Source organism: Castor canadensis, chromosome 5 (genome assembly GCF_047511655.1).
Source record: "Castor canadensis chromosome 5, mCasCan1.hap1v2, whole genome shotgun sequence".
In the NCBI taxonomy this organism is placed as follows: domain Eukaryota; kingdom Metazoa; phylum Chordata; class Mammalia; order Rodentia; family Castoridae; genus Castor; species Castor canadensis.
In genome coordinates this window covers 91,811,003-91,836,365 of record NC_133390.1, presented here as the reverse complement: position 1 = coordinate 91,836,365, position 25,363 = coordinate 91,811,003, and the positions used below count along the sequence as shown (strand labels likewise).

Sequence of the window (25,363 nt, the reverse complement as noted above, 5' to 3'; positions counted from 1 at the left end):
TAAATGATTTGTGCAAGATTGCACAATTACTACATGTCAGATTAGGATGTGAACTTCGGTCTGCTTGCTCTACCGTGTCTATGCAGCCACAGTGCATGTAAGTCTCATGGAACTGGCTAGATGACCTTTTGGTCTGAAGGAGTGCTTTCTTCAAAAGGCTGTCTCCCCTCATTTCAGGAGTGCCTGTGTTTCCTGGGGAACTGTCGCAGAAATGGATTTTTATATCCTGCTATTCCGGAGACATGCAGAGAAACCAGACTCAACATAATAACCTTTCCTTCCAAGAGTGTTTTCTGAAGCTGTAAAGAAAGGTGAAAATTCTCTGAATTGAAAGCACTGATATTTCTATGTCCATGCCACCAGCAAAGACTGGATATGAGCTAATGTTTATTAGGGCAAAAATCCATGTGTTATCTGTATATTGGCACTTTTATTTTCAGAAGATACCACACTGTATTGCAGAAGGACTTTGGTAAATCAAATTGAAGTGTAAACAAAACCTAGCTGTCATGTCAGAGAATGTAAAATGGGAAATTAGAACATAATTGTGAAAGGCAGATAGACTTCTATTTACTTAGTCCTACATTATTAGTACTGTGATTTAGGCCACAGGCTTTACTTAAATGAAAACAAAACCTTGGTAGCATAAGTATAAATGTGAGTTCAACCCTTTAATTTGTTAATTACACTTCCTGGTGATGGAGTGAGGCTTATCATCTATGTGGGTGGTGTTTTATTATGTTATTTTATTAACATATGAAGAAGAGGCTATAAAAATGCTGCAATATTCTCACCTAATACACAGATTTTTTTAAGCCTGAAGTTAGTAATTATGAGTAAAATTAAAATCCATTGTGGATTACTTGTAGAAAATAATATGTAAACTTAATTATGTCTTGTAGGTAGCTATTGTTAATTCTATTCTATACTATTTGTCACTAGAGAAGTGTAGTACATGACAAAGAGGTGGAGGGAGGATAGATAGGAAAGATAATAACGGAATTACAGGCTTTAGAGCAGGGATGTGACATCTTGAAGATAACATGGTTCTATTGTTATCGTTGTGCCACAGTTGTTAGTGGTTGTGGAGGGAAACAGGCTAAGAGAGTCTGGGTGATTGATGCGGCTCGCATAGTGAGGTGGTGGTAAGGTTCAAGAATGAGGAGCAAGTGCTTTCCTTATGCCAGGCTGGCGGGCTTCTTGGGGAATGGTGGCCATTGCTCAGTGGAAGAAGCAGCTTAGGCTGACTCTAGACTATAACTCAGAAAGCGGCCTTTCCGATAGCAATCAAAACACCAAAACGAGTAACAAAACCATTTTCTTCAGTGTACATGTCCTGTGGCACCACTTGAATATAACTTATTTAGGAACTCTGAGGAGTTTCCTATGCACCATATTACAATAAAGCCTGCCAATCTCAGGAAAAAACCGTGATGTCAGTAAACACCATTCAGCACCCAAGCTCTTTTATATACACCGGCCTGGGATAAAAAGAAGGTTCTCTCCAAGTTGATGACCTTTTCAAGAATAAACAGAATCTCTTACTGTGATCTTCAGCACGTGGTTTTCCAGACACGTGAGCCACTTGCTTTTGAAATACAGTGACATGCTGAAAACCTCAGGGAAAAATAGCACTTAAAACATGGAAGCACAGCAATTCCTCTCCAGCAATCCATCCCAGTCACACAGCAGAGCTGGAACCATATGTGTTAATGCCTACAACATGAATATGGGCTTTTGATGGACGAGATGCTGTCTATAAGTACTCAAAAACTGAGGGATGCCAAAGACCTCGTCAGTCCTTCTAAGAAACTCAAACCTTAAAAACTTTACCTTCTTACTTTCTTTGTTCCTTGAATACCACCTGTCATGGACTTCCCTCCACCAAGGACCAGACATTGTGCCAAGTGTGGTACCTTTGGTGACTTTCACAAAGACTGTGTGAAGTTTACTTATCACCCTCATTTTACAGATGAGGCATGGAGAGGCACGCTACTATGTTGCAGTGCTGACATATAAACCCACTGGAAAAGCAAAAACATTCTCTTAACTATTCAACAGATGCATAGCAGTGTCTTGTTATTATTATTATCATTTAGGAATAATTGATTTTTTTTTTTTTTTGAGATAGGGTCTTGCTGTATTGCCTAGGCTGGCAGGAGTAATCAGTTTAAAAATCAAATGAGCAAGTGTTTCCCTGGCATTAGGTCACCAACTTAGTTGTTAGCAGGGGAATTGATGGAACTTAGAAGCCCGATATTAATTCCAGACCTCATACTGAGTTAAAAAAATATTGAGAGCCAGGCAGCAACCTTTATTAGCCATTTGGATGAATGTACTGTTATTTTATAATAAAATGTTTATGTGCCTTTTTATATCAGAAATGTGCTTAATTATTTGGTGGCTTTCTGAATACCAATGACATAGTAGTTCTTTGGCTGGTTAAAACTGATTATCTCCAGTTTATAGCACTAGAGCTTAATTAATTTGCACATTCCATATGGAATTTGGAGAAGAAAATTCTTAAAAGTTAATGGGCTAGTTTTATATTTAGTCAGTATATCTTTCCTATAACTCCGGGTAACAACATTTCATGTTATACAGCCTCATGCAATAATAACAATAAAAGAGAGGTTGTTGATGACTCTAACTAAGGTTCACATTGTGGTGCAAAGCTTTTTCCTTCTGCTTCTTTATAATGAGCTGGTTTTCCTAGATGGAAGGATGTGGGGGGCATGGAGGAAGGAAGGTGGAGGTGGAGGAAGGAAGGTAGAGATGGGAGGGAAGAGCACTGGCAAAAGAAGTGATTAGACTCTAATTGAGAAGTTTGGCATTAGAGTCAGTTCTGACTTTCAAAATCCTGCTTTGCCACCTTTTAAGGCTATTTAATCTTGGATAATTTAACCTGTCTGAGCTACAGTTCCCACCTCTGTAAAATGGGGTAGCAATACCATGAGGAAGTCGTTGCAAAGACTGAATGTAGTTAGCTTGGCCCAAAGCAACAGGGACTGTAAAGGGAAGCTCCTCCTGGGAGAGGCTCCTTTCCCTGAGGACCTGCCCTGTTCTGCTCCAGCCCCTCATGAGTGCAAGAGCCTGGCAGAGAGACCACCATTGTTCCTAGGCTGTTCCCCTCCTCTCCCTCCACCAAGGTCCTTGCTAGGGCTGCGCTTACCAGGGTTTCAAGGAAATATGGTATAGATTTTAAGTCCCATGAGCCAGGGATGGGTATTTCCATATTTCACAGCAACTTGTATTATCTTGGACACATGGTGGCTATGTGGTAAATGGGTATTGATTTTATTTACAATGTGTAGGGCAGAGCTTCTTTCCCCTGACTGTGAGTTGGGATGGTAGTGATAGGTGAGCTTGCCTGGCAGAGAAAGCAAGTCATTGGGAAAGGGAAAAAGAATGTTTTCCAGAAAGTGAGCATAAGTAAGCCTTTCCTACAGACCTAATGCTGTTTCAAAAAGAACAAAAGTAAACATCATATTAATTCAACTAACACTGTTAGAACCTTGTGGAAGTCTGATGTGGTTAAAATATAGAGTAGTTTGTTAACAATTAGCTTTTTCAGGAAAACCAAGAATTTTTTGCATTTTGAAGCACCCATCTCCATAATCCAGTAAGACTGGATTAACTGAACAGCATTTTTATTCATTTCTTTCTATTTGGCAACATTCAACTGAGCTAATTTGAGTTAGTGGATACAGAATATTGGAAATTCTCTAAAATCTTAGAAAAATTTACTTTTATATAGCTTGGGGTCTTTGTGTCAAAAATTGACAGAGCTGGGCATGGGCGTTCATACCTTCAGTTCCAGCATTTGAGAAGTAGAAGCAGGAGGATTGCAAGTTGGAGGCCAGTCCAGGTTACATACAACATAGTGAGCTCCCGGCCAGCTTAGGCTACATAAGACCCTGTCTTAAAAACAAAAACAAAATAAGGAATAGAGTCTGAGGCATGATTTTATTTAATTAATTTTCCCCTCCCCGAGTCATGTTTTTTTAAAAAGCTAAAGCTATAGACATTCAACAGTTAAAGCCAATCAACTGGGCTGAAGGCAGCTCATTTTTCAAGTTTTTGTAAAGATTACATCAGTACAAACTTTATCAGAAATGTGGTTTTTTTCTCTGATTAACAGTAGTGATAGTTTGTAGATAAACTGTAATTCAGATGCTTGTTCAGATTTTAATAAAACCCCTTTGTACGTTATGATTGTCTCCTTCAAAATAGATTCCCTTACTAAGACACTGAGCACTTCTTGTTCCTAACTCAGGTTGTAACTACCTTGAAATGATGTGTAAGAAAAATTGGGGTTCTTCCAGTGCCAGAGAAAGGAATGAATAATTAAGCACACAGATATAGAATGCAACAAGAAAAAAAGGAAAAGAGAGGAGAGGAAGGAAAGAACCTGTGATCCCCTGTTACATTTTTGAAGTACAAGGAAATGACATTCTAGATTTGACCGTGGCTTTGTCTGAGCTCCATTAAAGACTACACTTATTTCTGCTTAGCACATATGCATTAGTTTCAGCTCTGCTGACCTCACTGCTGCATGCACAGTTGAGGATTTGTGGAAAGAAGTCACAGGCGTTTCCAGAAAAAGTGACCTCACTTAGGAGCATGAGCACAAGAAAGGCTTCAGGGTGGGGAAGCTAAATTCCCTGGATGAATTCCTCTAGAGATCCACAGTGTACTGCAGACAGGGCCAGACTTGCAGCAGAACAGAAGCCATGGACAAAGACAAACGAGTTGAGGGACTGAGGGGAGCCCTGGGACAAATCACTTTGCTTCTCAGGACCTCAGTTTCCTCTTGACACAATGTGACAATTGGAATTAACTGATGTCTAGGTTTTCCCTCTCAGTGCTATGGTTCTGGGAGACACAGTCAATAGTAGACCCCATTTCTATGATGCAAGGTCTGAGCTCAGGGTCATGCACTATCATGGGCTGTGATATACCGTTTGGCTATGATCCCTGTTGCAAAACAGTGGACAAATTCCAGGTCTCATCTTACCCCTTAAGTAAACTGAAGAATTTTTCTTATATCTCTTTGTATAATGGTATTAGTTAAAAACTGAATTCCCTTTTTTGTTGGTTTTTGCTTGTTTTTCAGACAGGGACTGACTATGCTAGCCTCTAATTTACAATCCTCCTGCCTCAGTCACCTGAGTGCTGGAATCATAGGTACGTACCACCATGCCTGGCAAATTTCATTTAAATAAATAATAAATACAGTCAACATTTATTGAGAGCTTGTTATAAGCCAGATGTGATCCTAAGAACTTTTCATGCACAGTCCCATTTAGTTGTCCCATTTAGATGCTGGCATAGTTCCCATTTTTACACGCTGGTAGAATTGGAAGCTCAGAGACAGAGAGTATTCAGCTTGAGATGCCTAGAGCAGCAACGACAGAACCCAGATTCAGACCCAGTTACATTGCAGAGTCTGGACTGGTAACCATTCTTTATGCTGGCTTTTAAAAACTCATGGTCCAATGGGATACAAGTTAAATAAATGTTGTTACAGTCACCTGATGCAATTTCATTCCTTAAAAATGGCAAACGTGAAGCTTATGGAAGCAACAAAGTAAAATGCTTTTGTGAAGTGAAGAAAGAAAAAGATGGAAAAATTATATCTCTGCTCTGTTAGGTATTTTGGAAAAATGATGTGTGTTCAAATGGGAATAATCATTGGATGGCAGGATTATGGACGATAACTTTTTTTTTCTGTTCTGCTTTGTATTCCATTAATACTATCTGTAATAAGAAGCAAAATAAACAATAATTTAAAAAGCTCTACGGGTCTTGTCATTAATACACTAATGTAAGGGTTTGATGTCCAGTGGGCCATGTTGTTCTGAGGACGGGCAGAGTACCTGGCATTAACTGTAAGATACGCTCATAGAGCTTGGGGAGCTTTGTGTCTGAGATGAGCAAATTCATGTTTCTCAACAGCCCATATGTGCCTTGCCCTGTATGTAGAAGGAAAGGGAGTGCAGAATTTGGATTCCTCTGCCTTGGTTACTCCTTGTGTAAGCAGTATAGATATTTCTGACTGTCCTTTTGATTCTAGTTGAAGCTGCTTGCCACAGGCATCTCTTAGTAGATTGCTTTGTGATTTATGCAGGTCTAAAGGAGACCAAGGATCATTTATCTTCAAATCAGGAAAGAGATGAAAGTGGCTTGGTAGTAAAATTTCCTGTGGAGTTAGATGAGAGCATCAAAGGGAAAAAAATGTAATTGTTTCATGAAAAACTAGGAAACGTGAGTCAGTTTCTAATGTCACAGATATTTTCCTGTGAAGAGTCCGCAATTTTGAAAATATCCACTAAAGGATAAAAAAAACTGAAGCAGTTGAATTAGCATGATGTAAAAACTACTACCACAAAACAATACCTTTTTTAGAAGGTTAAAATGAAAATAAAAAATAAGGTTGTGAAAATCTTAAGCTCACATAAACCATCTGTAATTATTTTCCCCATGATGAAATCTAATTTTCTGCCCTTGCTTAAATATTTGAGTACTATTCTTACTTCAGGAGGAAAACAAATTCCTCAACATGGATGCTTCTCTAGCCTGGATAGTCTTTGTTCTTTTACTTCCTCACTCTCCATGGCTTTGTATTCATTGACAGCCTCTAAAAAATGATGCTACCCAACTGTTTCATGGTCTGTGCTAATTTGTACCATGGTTACTGTGTTTGGTATGTTGTAAGAGTCTTATTCCTTATAAATGTGTTCCACAGATTCAGAGATATTTAAAACACTATGATGCTTGGAGAAAAAAATTGTTATGATCCAGCCATTTGTCACTGTGCATAGGAATATAAGATTCCCACCAGACAGAAAAGATATTATGGGTTTCTCTCTGGCTACTGTACATGCCATAAGTAAAACAATGATGCATGAAGTTGAACTGACTGCCAAAAATAGATCAGGAAGAAAAATTTCTCCCAAGACAATTGGCTGTGATCCTAGGGATTTTCCCTTTTACTCTGAAACCTTGAATACAAATATTTTCTATCCTTTTCTTTCCTTCTCTCTTTGTCTCTGTCTGTCTCTCTGTCTCTGTCTCTCTTGCTTTGTTTCTTTCTTCCCACAGTGTGATTTTTGCCTTGAAATCCTCAGCAAGCCAATAGGAAGTAGAGTCCTACTCCAGTTAGTTGGAAGGCAGATAGCTACTATAATGGCTTTCACAAGGAAATATGTTCTCACTCCTAGTTCCTAGTATTGAAAGATTAAAAGTTATATTTAAAAAGAAGCCACGTCACAAGGACGTTCCCTGTAGAGCTATCTTAAACAAACAAAGGTGATGTTTTCAAAAATGGAGAACAAGAAGGTATAACAGGTCCTGTCTAGGGATTGGTACCAGTGTTGGGGGGATATAAGGAATGGGTGAAGGAGGCTGAATGTTGTGGAAATATTATGTACTCATGTATGAACATGGAAAAATGAGACATGTTGAAACTATTCTAGGAATGGGCGGGGGGGAGGTAAAGGAGAATGATAGAGGGGTGAATTCAACTATGGTATATTGTAAGAACTTTTGTAAATGTCACAATGTATCCCCCCAGTACAACAATAATACAATAAAAAAGAAAAAAAAGAAGCCATAATCCAATATTTGTGTAGGATTTTTAACACAGAGATTGAAATCTGTAAACCCCAACCATCCCCATTTATAGATGAGGAAACTGAGGTTCAAAGAAAGATATTTTTTAAAGGTTTTTCACTGATTAACTGTGGGAGCAATGGGGACAAGCTGGCTGCTCTGTTGCCTTTCAGGAAGAATCTCTCTCTCTCTCTCTCTGTCTAGTATCTGTCTCTAGCAGTTAGCTCCTGCAGGGTCTGTCTTAGCAGAAAATATTCTCTTCCTTCCAGGGGAGCCAGTGTTGTTGATGGGTGAAGTACTGGTGAGAAGGCCTGGCCACTCAGTGTTGTTTAATGCTATTTAAGGATTTCTCTAATTCTTATCTGTGTACTGAAGTCCTGGGGCCACGTGGTGGCAGGTGCTAAACTCAATAACTGGTTAATCGAAGGTTTACCACCAGTTACCAGATACCGTGGTAATCTATTTTCTTTTGAAATATAAGTTGAAGTGGAAATATATTTAATGCCTTTTTTCTCAGTCCAAATTTCTCCACCAATTCCTCCATTCTAATCTAAAAGTGGCTTATATTTTCTTTTTATTCTGTGTTTGGAAGAGATTCCAAGATTTCTACAGACAAGTCTCTTCCCAGTTGAGGTGGATTGATCCTATCCAGTGAAATTTGTAGCTCAGTAGTAGAGAATTTGCCTGCCATGTGTGAAGCCCTGGGTTTGATCACCAGCATCACAAAAAGAAACAAAATTTAGAAGTTTTGGTATGAAGGGATGCTAAGGCATGAAGAAGAAAGGAAGTCAGGAATTAGGAAAGGATTGGGGAGGTTGCTTTATTGCATAAGCCCCTTATATAGAACATATACTCTCTCTTTTTTTTTTTTGTTTTCCTGGATTCTGGTTTGTTAGAAAATGGATACATCACAAATGTGATAACCACAGGGCACTGGTGGCTCACATTTGTAATCCTAGCTACTTGGGAGGCAGAGATTGAGAGGACTGCATTTCAAGACCAGCCCAGGGCAAAAAGTTTGCAAGACACCATCTCAACAGAAAAAAATGGTCATGATAGCATGTGCCTCTCATTCCATCTATTACAGGAATCATAAATGGGAGGATTGTGGTTCAGGCAAAAGGTGAGACCTTACCTCAAAAATAACTAGAGCAAAAAGGGCTGGAGTTGTGGCTGAAGTAGTAGAAGACGTGCTTGCCTAGCTAGTACGAGGCCCTGAATTCAAACACCAGGACCACCAAAAAGAATAAGATCAAACCTTATAGCTTCTTAAATACATGTTGGAAAGAGAGATTTGAAAAAAAATTTTTCTATATAAGATTCATTAAAGACATGAATCTTCTGATTCTCAATGTGGACAAAGGAATCTCACAGATTCACTTACTTTAGATTCTATTCCCAAAGTTCTTGACTTTCAACCATGAATTTTTTTCTTTGGAAAAAACTGCAATTGATCAACTGGAATCTACCCAAATCCTCTTTGCAATCATCATTTGTGTCCATTTGGTTCAAGAACTTGCTTCAAGGGGCAGCTGAAAGAAATTGTTAAATTTGGGATCCTACAAAACTTCTCCTGCTGGTTGGAAAGGAACTGAATTTATCCCTCTGCCCAGAACAACTAAAAAGATGCATCAAATATATGAAAAAAAGTTTTCAAGACTTTGGATATTAGGCACTGAAGAGCAGCCATCCCTGAGAGATGGGAAACAGATGGGGGAGAGAGCCTTATGGTCACCCCAGGTTCCTATCTGGAGAGTTTCCAAGAGGGAAATCTAGAAGGCAGAGGGAGTACCACTGAGCCTGGTAGTGATCTTGACAAGATGGAACTGGGAATCTGGGAGGGCCTGGGAGCTAGAATTTGCAAGGTAGATACTGGAAGGAAGAGAGTTGGCTACAGGATGCTGGAGGCCTGTCAAGGGCTCCCCTTGAGCTGGCAGCAGAGTGATGACCCATGTTTGCATGTGAGAAAAATATTTTTCAGGCTCCCTCCCCATCTCCCTCAGCTCCCTCTTCTCTCTCCTCTCTCTCAGCTTCCCCCTCCCATCTCTTCTTCCCCCTCTCTCTCAGCCTCCTTTCCTTTCCCCTTTCCTCCCCACTCTCTCTTGTCTTTTCCCCTCCCTTCTCCCTTCTAACAGGGTCTGGCTATGTAGCAAGAATGGCATCGAATTGAATCCTCCTGCCTCCAACTGTAAAATGCTGTGATTACAAGGTTGCACCACCATGCCGGGCTTGTGTCTTTAAAAATAATGGAATATTTACTACAAAACTAACACATATATCATGGGTTTTATAACAAACATCTGAAAAAATAGCATAAAGGCTGGGAAGCAAAAAATGGAAGCATACTATTGTCAGGTCTTTCTACTGTATGCAAAGTGGAATAAAATCACTAGAACTGGCTCATTGCTACAGAGTGAAAGACTGCAAGTAACAAAGATGGCTTCACATGTATGGAATGATATTCGAGCAGTCCCAAAAGTGTAAGATGGGTTTTAAAAAGTCACCATTAGGGAAGAAAGGCCTTGGGTGAGACGGAATAACATGGAAAAAAAAAAAAAACCCTAATAGATAAAGAATAATAAAGGACCCATGTTGTTAATTGCAAACTGTTTCATTTGGTTGAAATATGAGAGTGTTCAGAGTAGTGGGCCATAAAACAAACAAGGTCAGAGCAACCGAACCATAGAAGGCCTCTCCTCACTTCTGAAAGCAAGCCATGCAGTTGACAGTTTCTGAGTGTGGGAAGGCATGGTCAGAACCATCAGGAATTTTACTAAAGCGTCAGCAGTGCACACAATGAGTTAGAGAAATTCTGAAAGCAAGGAAGTCAGTGAGGAAGCAGTGGTAAAATTCCCAGTGAATTGTGATAAGCGTTTGGGACAGTGGTAGAGGTACAGAAAGGAGGGGAGAGATACCAGTGAAGTAGTTTGAGTATAGGGCCTGAGGGAGAAAGAAGTAAAGACGTCTGTCTGTCTTGATCTAGTTTGGGAAACTGGTGGTACCTCCCACAGAAACAGGGAGAGGAGGACACACAGGTTTTGGATTTGTAGTTAGTTCTTGGCTTGGGAGTTAGGGGTCTGTGTGGGTAGAGCTGGTTGGCAGATAGCTGAGAATGAAGATTAGGAGCAGGGACGAGAGGTCATGGTGGGGTGGGGATTCAGGAATCACACTGTTGGTGAGTGCTGAAGCTTTGAAATGAATGAGATCGCCCTGGAGACAGTGGTGAGAGAAGGAGGATGAGGGCAGGGAAGCAGTCCTGTCAAGCCTTCATTTAGCAGGCAAGAAGGGAAAAAGCTAGAAGTCTGTGGAGGAGGTTGTTTGTTTTGTTTTTACATAACATCTTGGAGAGATTTTTCTCTGTCCTCCTGGAAGGAAACTTAATAAATCTTTGGGGAAATTATTTCTTTAAATGATTGTGTACCTCACTTATATACATATGTTTGCCTTGAGAGGATAATTTTATAGGATGCAAATACCCTAAATGGAAACATTGTGAAAGGCCTAGTAGTTGAAGTGTGAAGAAAAGACAGCAGCAAATATAAACGCACAACATAACGCAGGACAGAGCAAGCCATTACAATGGTAAAAGATGTTATTGCAGTATTAATGAAAAAAAGAACTAATTGTAAGGTTTAATGATGATTTAAAGGGCAGGGACCACTTTTCCAGGGATTTACTTCCCCTGAACCACCTCCTCCACTCACTCTTGTACTGGCATCAGCAAAATGCTGAGCACATAGTAGGTGCTCTGTATGGGTAAGTGCCATGACGTATTAATTAGATGTCACAGATGCAGGCAGGATTTGCTAGCCATGGTCCTTGAATGGAAGTTTCAGTGTGGCTTAGGGTGGGAGGAGGTGAAGGAAGGAAGGTAGCTTCTGAGAAGAGGAAAACACTTTTATTTCCCTTGTGGACTGGTCGTTCATTTGGCTGTAGCAGCTGCTAATGGGAAATAATAAAACCCATTTTTGTCAGGCAGTATCTGGAACACTTACAGGTCAATTCAATGCTCAGAACAGATTGTTACAGAACACATTAGCTCGTCATCAGCAGTCACTTTAGTAAGGGGATTTTTACCATTGGAAATTGAATTCATAGGTCATGGACTGTTATGATTCTCACAAGATATTCAAAGTTTTTTAAGTTTGTGGAAGCATATAGCTAATTATTATGAATGAGCACACATCTTTCCATTAGTTAAATTCACAAAGGTAGCAAATTAAGCTGTGGAAGAATTGAAAACAAGAGCAGCTGCAAAAATATGACATCACTAATTTTAAATCTATGCTATGCCTCTTAATTGTTCCAAACTGAAGAATTTGGTCCTACTCCATAATAAATCCTATCCTATGATATAATGCCAGGAGGTAATGGCAGCACTATTAAAAAAAAAAAAAAAAAAGCACTGAAACCAGTCAATGCATGAGATGAAATCTGAGGATGTTACTTTTGTTTGCTCCGGCTCCCATCTGACTGAGTTCATTTTAGGATGAGCCGTTCCAAAAGTAGACTCAAAAGAAGTTAGCTGAAAATTTTAAACACAATACTCATGGTAGTGGATGAATGAGCTAGTGGAAAGAACCCTGTCCTGGGATGAAGTGCTAACTTTGTCATTTGTTAACTATAGGATGTTGGGCAAGTCCTATGACTTCTCTGGGCCTTTTCTTCAACATGAAGAATTTGAGTTCGAGGTTCTCTAAGAAGTCATTTTTGTAATTAAAAAAAAAATCCTTGTTTCCTTCTAATTACATAAAAATAATAGGTATTTTCATTATTGAGAATTCCAAGATAAAGATAAGCCAAAATTTAAACAACTCACATACAATGCTATAGCCTAGGTAGTTAATATACATTTATCCACAGTTTTTTGTTTGTTTGTTTGTTTGTTTTTTGCAGTACTGGGGTTTGAACTCCAGGCCTTGTGCTTGCTACACAGGTACTTTATCACTTGAGCCATACCCCCAGCCCAAACAGTTTTGATATTTATGTCATTTTGTAATTATTCAGGAAGAACTGCAGTATACATTTATATGAGTATCTTCTCACTTTCCCAGGGAATGCTATCATAGAAAGTAAGAAAGAAAAAAAAAGCTCAAAACAACCTATATATTTCTGAGTTGCCAGAGAATTTTGAACTGATTTTCTCAGTTTAAAACTAGCTCCAGTAGTTTGATAGTATTCAATTTATCTCAACATATTTATGGAGTGACTACTTTTTGCTGAGTAGTGAGGTTGCAGCATCAAGAGGCACAATGTTGGGGAAAAAGAGACACAAGGAGGATAAACACATCATCAGGGGCAAGCGGACAAGGTGCTACGGACGTTGGAAGTCTGGATGGCCTATAGAGTAAGGAGAAAGGGAATCAGATGAGATGAGGTCAGACAATACTGTGTTGGTCAGATCCCTTTGATTGGCACATGAAAGAAAATCACCTCAAATTACCTTAGTAAAATGGGATTGCATTTATTGACTCACATAATCAGGTCATAGGAAGGCCAGGGGTAGAGCAAGGGCGTGACTGAAGCATGCTTTCTTCTTTTCCTGAATTGGCTTTATTCACTCAGAATTTTCTAAGCTGGTGGCTGGAATTAGGGCTGCTAGCTTCTTGTGCTTCAATCTTTAAGGCCTTAAGCCTTGAGGGAAAATGTCACTCTCCCAATTCAAGTTTGAGTAATTCAAAGAAATCACTCTGATTGCCCTGACTGGGATAGGGGAGGAGGGTCCCACGTAGAGCAGTTGCTGGGCCAAGGGAAGAAACCTTGACTGGCCAACTTGTGTCAAACACCTCCTATAGCCAGGGGTTGGGGACATTTCCTTAAACAGAGGGGAAAAGGTGCTGCACAAAAGCAGAATGAGTGCTGGTGGTGGGCAGAATTTATACAGACAAAAAGAAATTTAGCAGAGGGTGTGCCCTTAGCAGTGACCAAAATGCATGCGTTGAGCAATAAGCAACTGAATGAATGGACATGAATAAGAGTAGGGATGAAATTACCCTCCTGTAGCAAAACCACTCAGTTTCCATCAAACCTTTCAGATTTCCATGCTCCCATTTTGCAGATTAGGAAAGTAGACAGGTTGAATTAGTTCATTATATTGCTAATGTGATGCATGCTTACAAAGCCCTGACCTAACGGTCCAACCTAAGACTTTGATTTGGTTAAACATCAAAACAGGCAAAATAGACAATAAAAACACATTTATCTCTAACTAAAAATTAAGTTTCAGAATAATTGAGTGTCTTCACTTGGATTTATAGAATGCCACAGAGGAATCTCTATAGCATCTTGTGATATCATCTACATCTGTCTCATCCCACTTCAGTCTTGTGCTCTATTCATCTCATGTTTCCACCTTTGCTTGTGGTCCTCTCCTTTGTCTTCCTGCCTCAATTCCAGCTCCACATTCCAAAGCTCAAAATAAGTGGCCTCGAAGAGAGAGACCTGCCTTGGATAGGCAGGGAAAGAAGACAAACTAGAATCTGCTTTAATAGGTGGGGTAAGGAAAGATTTGAAAATTATTGCATTATTTAGTTGTGACCTACTTTCTTTTTTAGTGGAGCTGTACGTCTGACTAACTCTCTTTATTCTTCTATCTGGGATGAGCAGTGGCACAGATGATGCTCTCGCTGACTGTCCCAGGTCATGCCTTCTTGAGTTCTATTATCTTAAAACTTACATAACTATTTCTTGTACATAATCAAATACCAACTGTTATATAGCAATACCGTGCTTTCCTCATTGTTTTCCTGTGTGTGTTCTCAGTATGGAGTACCCTTACCCCAGTTGTCCTCTGGTGAATGTCTACTCCCTCAAAGCCCCATTGACATGTGCTTTTTTCTCTGTGATGTCACAGGGTTTTGGGGATATATCATTAGTGTCAACTTACTTAGTGTGCTATAATTATTATCTATGCATTTGCCAACCTCAGGAAACTTTGAGCTTCTCTGAGGCAGGGACCATGCGTTGTTCATCTCTACATCCTCTCTGGTGGCCAACATGGTTTCTGCTACTTAGGTTGGTACTCAGTGAACATTTATTAGTGAATAAAGAATGAATGACTGGATCATTCCTGAATGTAGCAGAGGACTGCACCCCAAAAATGATGCTCAGTAGCACTAACTGATTGATCTCAAGCAGGAGAGAAGTGTGCTATGTTCTTGAGTGGAGGTGACATAATGAAATTTGTGTTTCAAGAGAAAGGATGTAATAGCAAAATCTGCTATCTGAGACTTGCAGGGCTTGGAATAATTGCTGGCATTCTGACATTCTTCTGTAGCTTTGGGGAAATTAATGGGAAGGAAACTCTTCTGGGATTTTCTCAGAAATAACTGATACTGATTCAACAAAATGAGGCCTCAGAAAGGATCCTAGAATGCTGCCTTGTTCCTCAAGGCTCTGAGTGTGATTTCCTTGGGCTCAGTCTCCCTTTGCTTCCAGTGTTATTCGTAGATATCAGTACACGCCACAGCTCAAGTAAGATCTAGAGTAGGTCTTAAGATCTTTGTCATAGTCACCATTCTAATTTTTCTTAATAGTAGATTATATCTCTTATGATTGACTTGCATTTGACATAGAATATTTTTGACCATCCTGTTAGGACTTTTTCAAGAATGAAATATCCTCTGGGCCTCAGGAATGATATTTAGAAACTCTAAAGCTGGATTGCTGTTGCAATCATCCCAACATGAAACCTGCCAACCTCTATCTTGGCATGCTCTCGAGTTCTGTGCGTTCTTAACACGAAACCACAAAGGCAGAATTTATAGACTTCCAGAGAAAGCTGAGAGTCAGTGTTGCTAAATGATTGTGTGAGGTCCTACAGCTCTAGCAGAAAGCCCTGAATTTTAAGAACACGTTTCAGGAGGATCTAGAAAGGAAGACCATTAGGAAATAATGAGGTTAGAATTAGTTAGGGCCACGTAAAGCTAAGGAAAGAGTCTGAACATCTGTTGATCAGTATGTGTTGAATGACGCCGAGCCACAGAAATCATTCGGGAAACTTCTAGAACTTAGGAGTTTTTATGTGTAGACATAGAAAAAGGAAACATTTTTTTGAGAACATGCAAAATTAACCTTTTCTTGTGCATAAATTTGAAGTAGAGTTGGATCAATACAAATGGCTTTCATTTATACAATGTTGGGTTGAGCACTTCTAGTGTTTTGTAGCTGTGTCTTGCTATAGCAGATGCATAGTTTTCTGCAGATAGATTAAAATGTGAACTTGAACAAGTTGTGATTTTATTCCCCAACTTTAAATTTCACTGGTCTGAGTACTACTTTTTTATAAAGGTGAATAAGATAATTTGGGTAGTTTAGCTTTCTGGATGGCATTATATGTTGGATACATGCCAGGAAATAAATATATAACAGTCTTAGTCCCTACTCTCAACGAGTCCACTGTGACAGGAAGGGTCGACACTGTTGGAGGTGATACTGTGACCAGATTATGCACAGGGAACTAAAGAAGAGCAACAGACGTGGAAGCAGTCCAACCTACAGGTCTGGGAGGTGATGTGGTATGTCCTGAAGGATGCATAAGCAAGAGCCGAGAAAAGAAAGGTAGAAGGGATACTGCAAAGAAAAGAACAGTGGGTCATAAACAGGTATTATTTTACCATAAATCATCAACTAAATTCACATTGGCAGTGGCATTTTGTCTATTTGAGAGCAGAAATTTTGACTCATTTCTAGTAATAGATTTTATATCTTCTCAAAGTTGTTTCCCACATTTAAAAACCTCTGGCTGACTCTGCTGCTGTCCTTGTTTCTCTTCCTTTCTGCTGTTGACACTGAGATGTGCATTATCAATTTTCATCAATAGGGAGGACAGGATTGCAACTGGAAAAAAAAATAAAGATAGCATTGATTAAAATTTCTTCTCGAAAAAGACACTTAAGTAAGCAGTTTGACTCATAGATTTATGTGAATGTAATGTATGGAAATTATGTACAGCAATCTCCAATGTGGAAAGTCAACTGGAAAATGATTCAGTTCAAGTTTCCCTGTGATATTTAGATTTTTTTTTTTTTGTATTTTGTGGCTTGTGCTAGTCTCCCAAACTCATATTCCATAAGTTGATCATGACTAGTTTAATAATAGCAGCTACAATTTCAGAGAGACTCAGATTCAAACCAGGTTTGAATTCTGGTTAACCCTGTTTAATCGGTTTTAATTCACAGATATTTAAACTTGGACTTAGTAACTTTTCTGAGATTTAGTTTCCCTGTTCCTAAGTGGGACAGAAAGAAATACTTAAATGCTGTTATTTAACTTCTTTTCAAATTAAAGAAACCACATTTAGAATTTAGTAACCCCTAAGAGCAGTGCCTAGAACATAGTAGGTACCAAATAAATAATTGTCTTATTTTATTGCTATCTGAATTCCCTCATCAGTATCATACTACTTAGGGGTCAAATAGCTAACATCCAGATTGTCCAGCCTCACAACATGAGGTAAAAATTAGTCCCCAGAATGACTGAGAGCACAAAAGCTCAATCCTACTATATGTCAGTAGAAAGTCTAGAGGCACATCATGTTTTCTGCAAAGATATAACTCTTCCCCTACTATAGATCCAGATTTATTTTGGCTTGTTGGTTTCTTGGGGATAAAACAATCCAGTTTTGCCCTGTTGTGACATTCTTGCCTTGGTGGTTGTGAATGTTGGTCAATGCCGGCATGGTTAAATTGAATGTAAAGCAGAGATGATAAATGATTTCAGATTCCTAAGATGCCAATGGCTGCTAGGATGGCATTGTCCCTCTAATTAGTTGGAGAAGGGGAAGCTACCAGTTCCTTAGTATTCATGGCACTTCTCTTACCAAAGAAAAAAAGGGCCAACTCACCAATCAACCAACCAATCCTTGTTTTCTTCCTTACTAAATACACAATGAATTGTTAGAACATTTGTTGGGCATGCAAGGGCAAATGGCCAGAGTGTACATCACCAGATGCTGTAACAGGTGTTTGATCCCCTTTACCCATGGCATTCCAGGGCACCATATCTCTATCTAGCAGAACTGGGAATCCATTTCTGGGAAGGGAACTCTATTTTTGGACTGTGGGGCTTTAAGTTACATAAGTAGGAAGTAGTAGCCCCTCTTCTGGTATGATCAGAAGTTGGGATTCAATAGCAAAGAACCTTAAAACTCCATTCCTATCCTGCCAGCCAAGTGTTTATGACTGGGAAGCATCAATGCCTCCCTTGGTAGGATTAAGAGATTGGGATCCAAGCCACATTTACTTTATTCATTCATCAATTGATAAATACCTAGGATGATTCCATAGCTTGGATATTGTGAATAATACTGTTATAAACATGGGTATTCAGGTTATGTATATAACACATTATATGATGAATTATATCCTTTTCATATATGCCGGGTCATATCATAGGTCTATTTTTAGTTTTTTGAGGAACTTCCATACGGATTTCCATAGTGTTTGCTCTAGTTTATTCAGTGTATTCGCACCAGCAATTGTTTTTGTTTTCTTGACAATGGCCATTCTGACTGGGGTGAGATAGAATCTGAGTGTCATTTTGATTTGCCTTTCCTTTATGGCTAAGGGTGTTGAACATTTCTTCATGTATTTATTGGCCATTTGTATTTTTGAGAACTGTCTGCTCAACTCTTTTGCCCTTTTATTAACTGGGTTGTTGGCTCTTTTGGTGTTTAATTTTTCTAGTTCTTTAGATATTCTGGATCATAATACCTTATCTGATGAATAACTGACAAATTTTTTCTCTGATTCTGTGAGCTGTCTCTTGATTCTGATCATTGTTTTCTTTGATGTGCAGAAGTTTTTTAATTTTATGCAATCCCATTTGTCAATTCTTATTTTCATTTCCTAAGCTATTGGAGTCCTATTCAGAAAGTCATTGCCTATGCCTATATCTTTCACATGTTTTCCCATAGGAGTTTCAAAGTTTCAGGTTTTATAGTAAGGTCTTTGATCCAAATTTATTTTAGTACAGGGTGAGAGAGAGGGGTCTAATTTCAGTCTTCTAATATGTGGATATCCAGTTCCTAATGTCTTTTCTTGAATTGACAATCTTTCTAGTGTATGTTTTTGGCACCTTTGTTTTCTTTTTTTTTCTTTTTGATGGTACTAGGGTTTGAATTTAGGCTTCATGCTTGCTAGGCAGGCACTTTACCACTTGAACCACTCTGCCAGCCCTTTTTTAGTACCTCTGTTGAAGATCAGAAGGCTGTAGCTGTGTGGTTTATTTCTGGATTCCATTGGTCTTCATGTCTGTTTTTGTGCCAGTACTATACTGTTTCTGTTACTTGGCTCTGTAGTATAATTCAAAGTCAGGTATTGTGATATTTCTGCCATTGCTTTTTTCTGTCAAGATTGCTTTGGCTATTCTGAGACTTTTGTGCTTCCATATGAATTTTAGAATTTGTTTTTTTTTCTTTTTCTGTGAAAAAATGACATTAGTATTGCATAAAATCTGTAGTGTACTGTTGGTAGTATAGTCATTTTTATAATATTAATTCTGCTGATCCATGGATATGGGAAAGAAGTTTGTTTTCCTAAAATAGAATTTCCCAAAGCACGTCTTGGAGAATGCTAGCCCTTATTATATTCCCAGACTAAGAAATTTGCAGACGAACAAGTGTGGGTAGCATTGCACTGTATGTGTGTGTGTATGTATATTCACACATACACAGTATATGACAGTATACAGTATATGGCATAGAAGCTCTGACAAGTCACACAGGAGAGAAACCTATTTAACTGTTTAATGTATGGATTTCTGATTTATTTGACCATGATATGATTTTCTTTATGAGATAATTATTAATATTTGGGAGAATTAGTATCTCACATTACACATCTGGGAGTTGCTATTCTAGGAACACATAATCTCAGAAAGTAGATTTATAAAGGGGGAGAAGACTGGTCAGACCCATGTTCTGTTAGCCAATGTCCCAAACAGTCTGCAAAACTCTGGGCTGATGATTAGTAGGTCACTGAAGGCCTAGAAGAAGCAGGAAGAAGTCTCTAGTTCTGGGGCAATGTTAGGGATCCCACAACAGAGGGATAACCTTTAGAATCCCTTGTACCTTGCTACTGGGGTACAAGATGGTGATACAGAAATGGATACCTTAAGGTCACAGTAGATTATTAAGAGAAGCAATGGCTAGCAGCAATTTACATGAGTTGTCTTCTGTTCCTACAAAGTAGCCTAGTCAGGCACAGATATTTAAGCATGTCCAACCCTGCAGGGTGGAGATAGGGAGGGAGTTTGATGGTAAAGAGGATTTCATTTTTAGGATCTCAGATAATAGACCATTTTGTACCCTCCTTTCTTATTCTCTCTTGACAGATTGTGTCTCTTCTCCTCAAGACATATTTCTGCTCTTACCATGGTCTACAAGGCCCCCTTGCTTCCTAGTCTTTGATGCTTGCTCCAGTGTCTTTGTTCCATTTTCTCGCTCTGTGTTTCAAAAGTCCTTGCCATCATTGGCACACACTCTCTAGTGTTGTTAAAAGCTACCACTCTTTGGATACTTATGATGTATAAGGTCCTATGCAAAATACTTGGTGCAATGACTTATATTTATTGTTTTCAGTGATCCTATACACAGAGGGTCACTTAGGAGTGGATTGGAGGGATAAATAATAGAATATCTTACCAACAGAGACTTCAAGAAATGTAAAAGAAGTCCAGAGTGAGGCATTTATTAAATTCAGTGTCATGGTTGCAAAGTTTTTTCTGTACCTCCTAGTATCATGTTGATATTTCATCTATAGTATGTGAGCTACTTTATCTAGAGATCAAAGTGCTCTTAGATGTCCTTTTCTGTTTCTGTTTTTGACTTGTTGGCAAGGGCTGTGATCCACAGCCTTTCCAACTGGGAAATTGAGATTTGGCTTTCCAGTGTTCATAGTTGAGGAGGGCAAAGGTGAAATGAATTGGAAATGAGTGTTATGTTAACCAGCCTGAAAGATATGCCATGTCATTGCTCTTCCCACACAAGATGGCAAAGCAGCTCAGGAGGCTGTTATATTGCTTGCAGTCGTATAGCTGGTGTCAGACGGGGATGCCATGTTGACTCAGCCCGACTCCAGAGAAACAGATGTCTGAAGCCAACAAAGATGTCACTGTTTCAAATAGTCCCCTTCTTAATTTCTGAAAGTTTAGTTCAATTCAACTTGTGTTCACTGAGATCTACTACAGCCAAAGCACTGTACTGGGGCTCCAAATAGATGTACAGATGAACAAAATATTGTTCCTGCCTCAAGCACTGAGTCACTTTGATGGAGAGACAAGTACACGTATATCACCAATTTGAGGTAGAGTTTAATAGCTAGCATCACTGGGGAAGAAAAATTAAGTTGTGGATATACTGTGGAGAAAGGGAGAGGACTGCCTGGGGAGGTCACAAAAGGCTTTCTGAAGGAGAGATTTGTATCTCTATGTACAGGGCCACCTGTATGTAGATGTTTCTTTTATAAAGATTGTGTTTTGTTTTTGTTTTTTTAAACCTGAGTTAAGTTTAATATATTATGTTCTGGGTCATCTCAAGCATAGTTTATGTCTGAAATTAATGCAGAGATGGAATCTTTGAAAGTAAATCAACTAGCCATATTTCCTTATTTTAATGTCGCCATAAAAGCCATAATCTTGTACTTTAAACCAAAACTATACCAACTCTATTGAATTAAAATTCATGAACTAAAACATTCCAAAACAGTAATAAACACAAGGCAATTTAAAATAAGCACAACCCATTATATATTTTCCTAAACAAGTTAAAGTGTCAGGTTACATTCTGTAAAGAAAAGTTTTTGTGTTCTAATTACATAGGAATAAAATGACAGGAACTGTTTTTCACCTTCCCACAAAAGGCAGTGCAATGTACTGTTCCTGTAGTGGAAGACAAATTCATTGTAATGAACTTGAGTGGAAATGGAGGAAGAATATTTTTAATTGTAGATTTTAGCAAAAAAAAAAAAAGTCAAAAGGTAGAAGGACAAAGGGCATAATCAGAATGTTCACAGAAGAGAAGGAACAAATGGCTAAAGGCATTAAAAAACAAAGCAGTAGAGAAAGACTGAGGAAAAGAAAACATTTTATTTTTATCTACTAAATTAACAAAGAATTAAAAGAGGAAAAATACACTGGTGAAAGTGTGGTGACATAGGAACTTCATAGGCCTATTGTAGGACTACAAAGTGACATAATCTTCCTAAGAAGATATATATGGATATACATATATATATGTTAGTATATGTGTACTACATATATATGATTTTATATATATGTAAATAACCATATATCAAGAAACTATAAACATTTATACTATTTAATACAGTAATTTCACATCTAGAAACTCCCCTATAAAAATAATTTGAATTGTGGGCAAAGATACATATACAAAAATATTTATTATAGAGTAAGTTACAATAATAAAAAATGAAAATTGGAACATCTGATTATTGGGCATTAATTGAGCATAAGGGCATGTCTATATGATGCTACTATCTAATCATTATAAGAAAAGCTTTAAAGCCCTAATGGTGTGGGAAAACACAAATGCATCAGGCACGTAGATAGCACAATTGCAAGTATAAAAGATTTCATAGGGAAAGTTGGAAGAAAACTCAAATGCTGCGTTTTTGTTTGGTTGTGAGATTTGGGTTATCTTGTTGTTTTCATATATTTTATACTGTATACATTTTCTGCATTGAGCACATATGATCCTTGTGTTAAGAAGAGAAGACTGATCATAAGCCTAGCCTCTGGTGCTAGCAGGTGGGACTGGGTGCTCTTCCTTTTACCTCTCAAACACACCAGCCTTGAAGCTGCATCTATGGGTGGAAGACAATCCATAGATTGATGCTGTCTGTTATGAAACTTTCTCAGGAGCCAGGTGCAGTGGCATGTACCTGTAGTCGCAGCACTCAGAAGGCTGAAGCAGAGGCACCACTTGAGTCTAGGAGTCCAAGGGGCCCCATAGTGAGACCCCATCTCAAAGAAAGAAACAGTTAAAAAGAAAGAAAAAGAAACTTTCTCATGGGAGGCAAAGGCTGCTTCAATTCACCTGAGTCTTCTGCCAGCACAGGGTTGTTGAGGAAATCCTGACAGGATTGTGGTATTTCATGGCCAGATGGCCCACGGGAGCCATTGTTGAGATTTCTTATGTTTCTGTTGTCGGGATGCAGGCTGTTCCCATGCTGACCTAGCAACCGAGCAGTTATCAGCCAGGCTTGAAATACAGCTGTGCTTTTGGGTCTCTAGGCTGTTCAAGAAGACAACTTTGCATAGTATCAGCACCCATCCCTGGAGGGCATCAGCACCTCTGTGTGACCATAATGGTGCCCACCAGTTGGCTAACTCCGGGGTGGCTGTGGGCAGCTGTAATCCCGTAGAGACATGTGATGGTGCTGGAGCTGTGGTAGGACAATGAGCACAGTCTAGTGTCTGATTGTGATGCCTCTCTGAGTGGTATAAATTAAGCTTGCTTGATCGTGCTGGTGTTGTTCTTTCGAATCCGACTAGGAAGTTACCATATAGTCACTTAGCACCTATGCCAGGCCCTTCATTTGATCGAATCTCATTTGATCAAATCTTGGCCACTACCCTTTGAGGTCAGTATCATTATCCCTTTTTATAGATAAGGAAATGGACTGAAACCATGTCCAATTACAAGGGAGCAGGTCCAGGATTCAAGGTGAAGTCGTCTAATTTCAAAGCCCATCGTGTCTGAACCACTATGCTAATGTCCACCAAAGTTTAGTTGTCTTAGTATCAACCTCACTAGATTTTCTAAAGCACTCTTTATATTCAATATTTTTCTTTAAGTCAACTTTTTTCCAATTAAATAATTAATTACCCTCATTCTAAGCAATAATAGGTATGAATGGGCTTTTCACATTGCTTGTGTTTTTTCTAATGTGTAAATTAAAAAACCCCACATAATATTTTTAAAAGTTTTGTCCCTGATCATTTTAAAATACTTGCCACACTTGCATTTTAGGAACCTTCATTATGCTTTTTCAGGCTGGGTCAAAAGGGGTCTTTCTGACAATGTTATCTCTTGGTAGGGCTATTGTTATGGCAATTCCTGAAAGAGGGAGAGAATGTCCCTAATCGTCTTTCATGATACCAAGAATGTCAATAATTTACTGATAGTATAACTTTTCTAATACTGAGGTTCTTCACAGATTCTAGGACCTCCATGGCTAATAGACATTGGGGGGAGGGCTTTGTTGCTAGAGGCTCATATTGTGTCAATGACTTTTGTGTAGAGTTCATATATTTTCATTTTTTCTGTAGCATCTCCCTTATGTGGTAGGTCTAATAGGCAACAAACCAGTTGCTATTCCCTAGTGGTCTTGTCTTTCTGACTATGGTAGAGTCTAGCTGTCTCTGCTTACTTCTTTTTGACATATCTCACTCAAGGCAAATGGTTGAACACAGGAACACTACCTTCTCCTTCACTCTTTCATGCTGAGCTAGATGTCCAGTGTGTGCTCCATCCAGGCAATGCAATACTGCATGGGATTCCTGAGGTTATGAATCAAATGCATCAGACATGCAGTGACAAGGTGGTGGGTTGGCCCTTCCCCATGAAGCTCATAGAATTCCTCTAACATTATTCTACTGTCAGTGCTATGGAGGAGATCTGAGAACCTCTTAGGATCATTTTATTTTGCTTTACAGTGTGGGATCTGGTTAGACTGCTGAGTGCTGTCAGTCATGCACTTGCCCATAAAACATTCATCCAGCAAAGAGTCTCTCAGGGAAAAATTAATATTGCTTTCTCCTGTGCTGGAAACAGATGGCACTTTCACTGTGGTGGCTCTTTGTTCAGAGAGCCTGACAAGAACCTGGAAAGCAGTAAGCTTGTCTCATGAACAAAACACTGAACTAGGAATGAGCAGGCCTTGGTTTTCCTCCCAGCTGTGTGAAATCAGGAAGGTCACATGCTTTCTTGGCCTCTGTTTACTCATTTCTAGCCAAACCTCCCTTGTAGGACTGCTGAGAGAGACCTCGAGAGTGCCAGAGCACATCGCCAATTAAAATCTTTCTTCTGCAGTACTTACTATGGTACATCAACAAGTAAGGGAGGCAGATCTGCTCAATGAGTTTTGGGCCCTTTCAAAGTCTAGGACAACTACAACTCTGGCAAGGAGGAAGGGTGACAGAAGGTTCTGATCATATCACATGGGCTTGCTTGGTTAGCTGGACAAATAGCATAGATGGCAGTGTCCTTTATTTTTATTAAGCTTAGAAATTTGTGAACTGTGAATTTGGTAGCTACACTGAGGCAGAAATGGAGAAAAGGGTAAAAGAATATCAGAAATTGTACCCCCAACCCCACTTTGAAGACTAATTTAAAGGAACCATTATGGCCCAGAAGGGCCATAACACCACCAGATATTTTGTTCATTGTCCAAAAAACTTCTAAGCGAGTCGGAGAGTAGGGTGGTGAGGCCCAAGTATTGAAGGACACAGTCTTCTGATGAGATGATGTAAGGAGGAGTTATGTGAGCTTTATGTGCTTCGTTTCTTCCAGAGTGCTTCAATGATTGTAGTAATAATTATATTTTTTCTGATGATACCTATATGCACAGTATTTTAATAGGGAAGTTATCTCAAATCCTTATAACAACACTGTGGGGTAGGTGCCATTACTTGCATTTTATTGAAAAAATAAGGGAAGGGTGATTCAGCCATCCTCCCAAGGCTAGTTACTTATTATAGGTCAGAAAAAGGGACTCAGATTCTGGTC

The 25,363-nt window shown here is 39.0% G+C and overlaps 1 long non-coding RNA gene across 3 annotated transcripts in view; it reads left to right on the top strand.

The window, feature by feature from the left end:
- The window catches only part of LOC141423287 (uncharacterized), a 203,629-nt gene extending 197,844 nt beyond the window's left edge, over positions 1-5,785 (top strand). For all 3 annotated transcript variants that reach the window (XR_012448018.1, XR_012448020.1, XR_012448019.1), the window contains one exon: positions 178-5,785. This is a non-coding gene — a long non-coding RNA (uncharacterized lncRNA). The remainder of the gene's footprint in view (positions 1-177) is intronic.
- Positions 5,786-25,363: the final 19,578 nt, after the last annotated feature.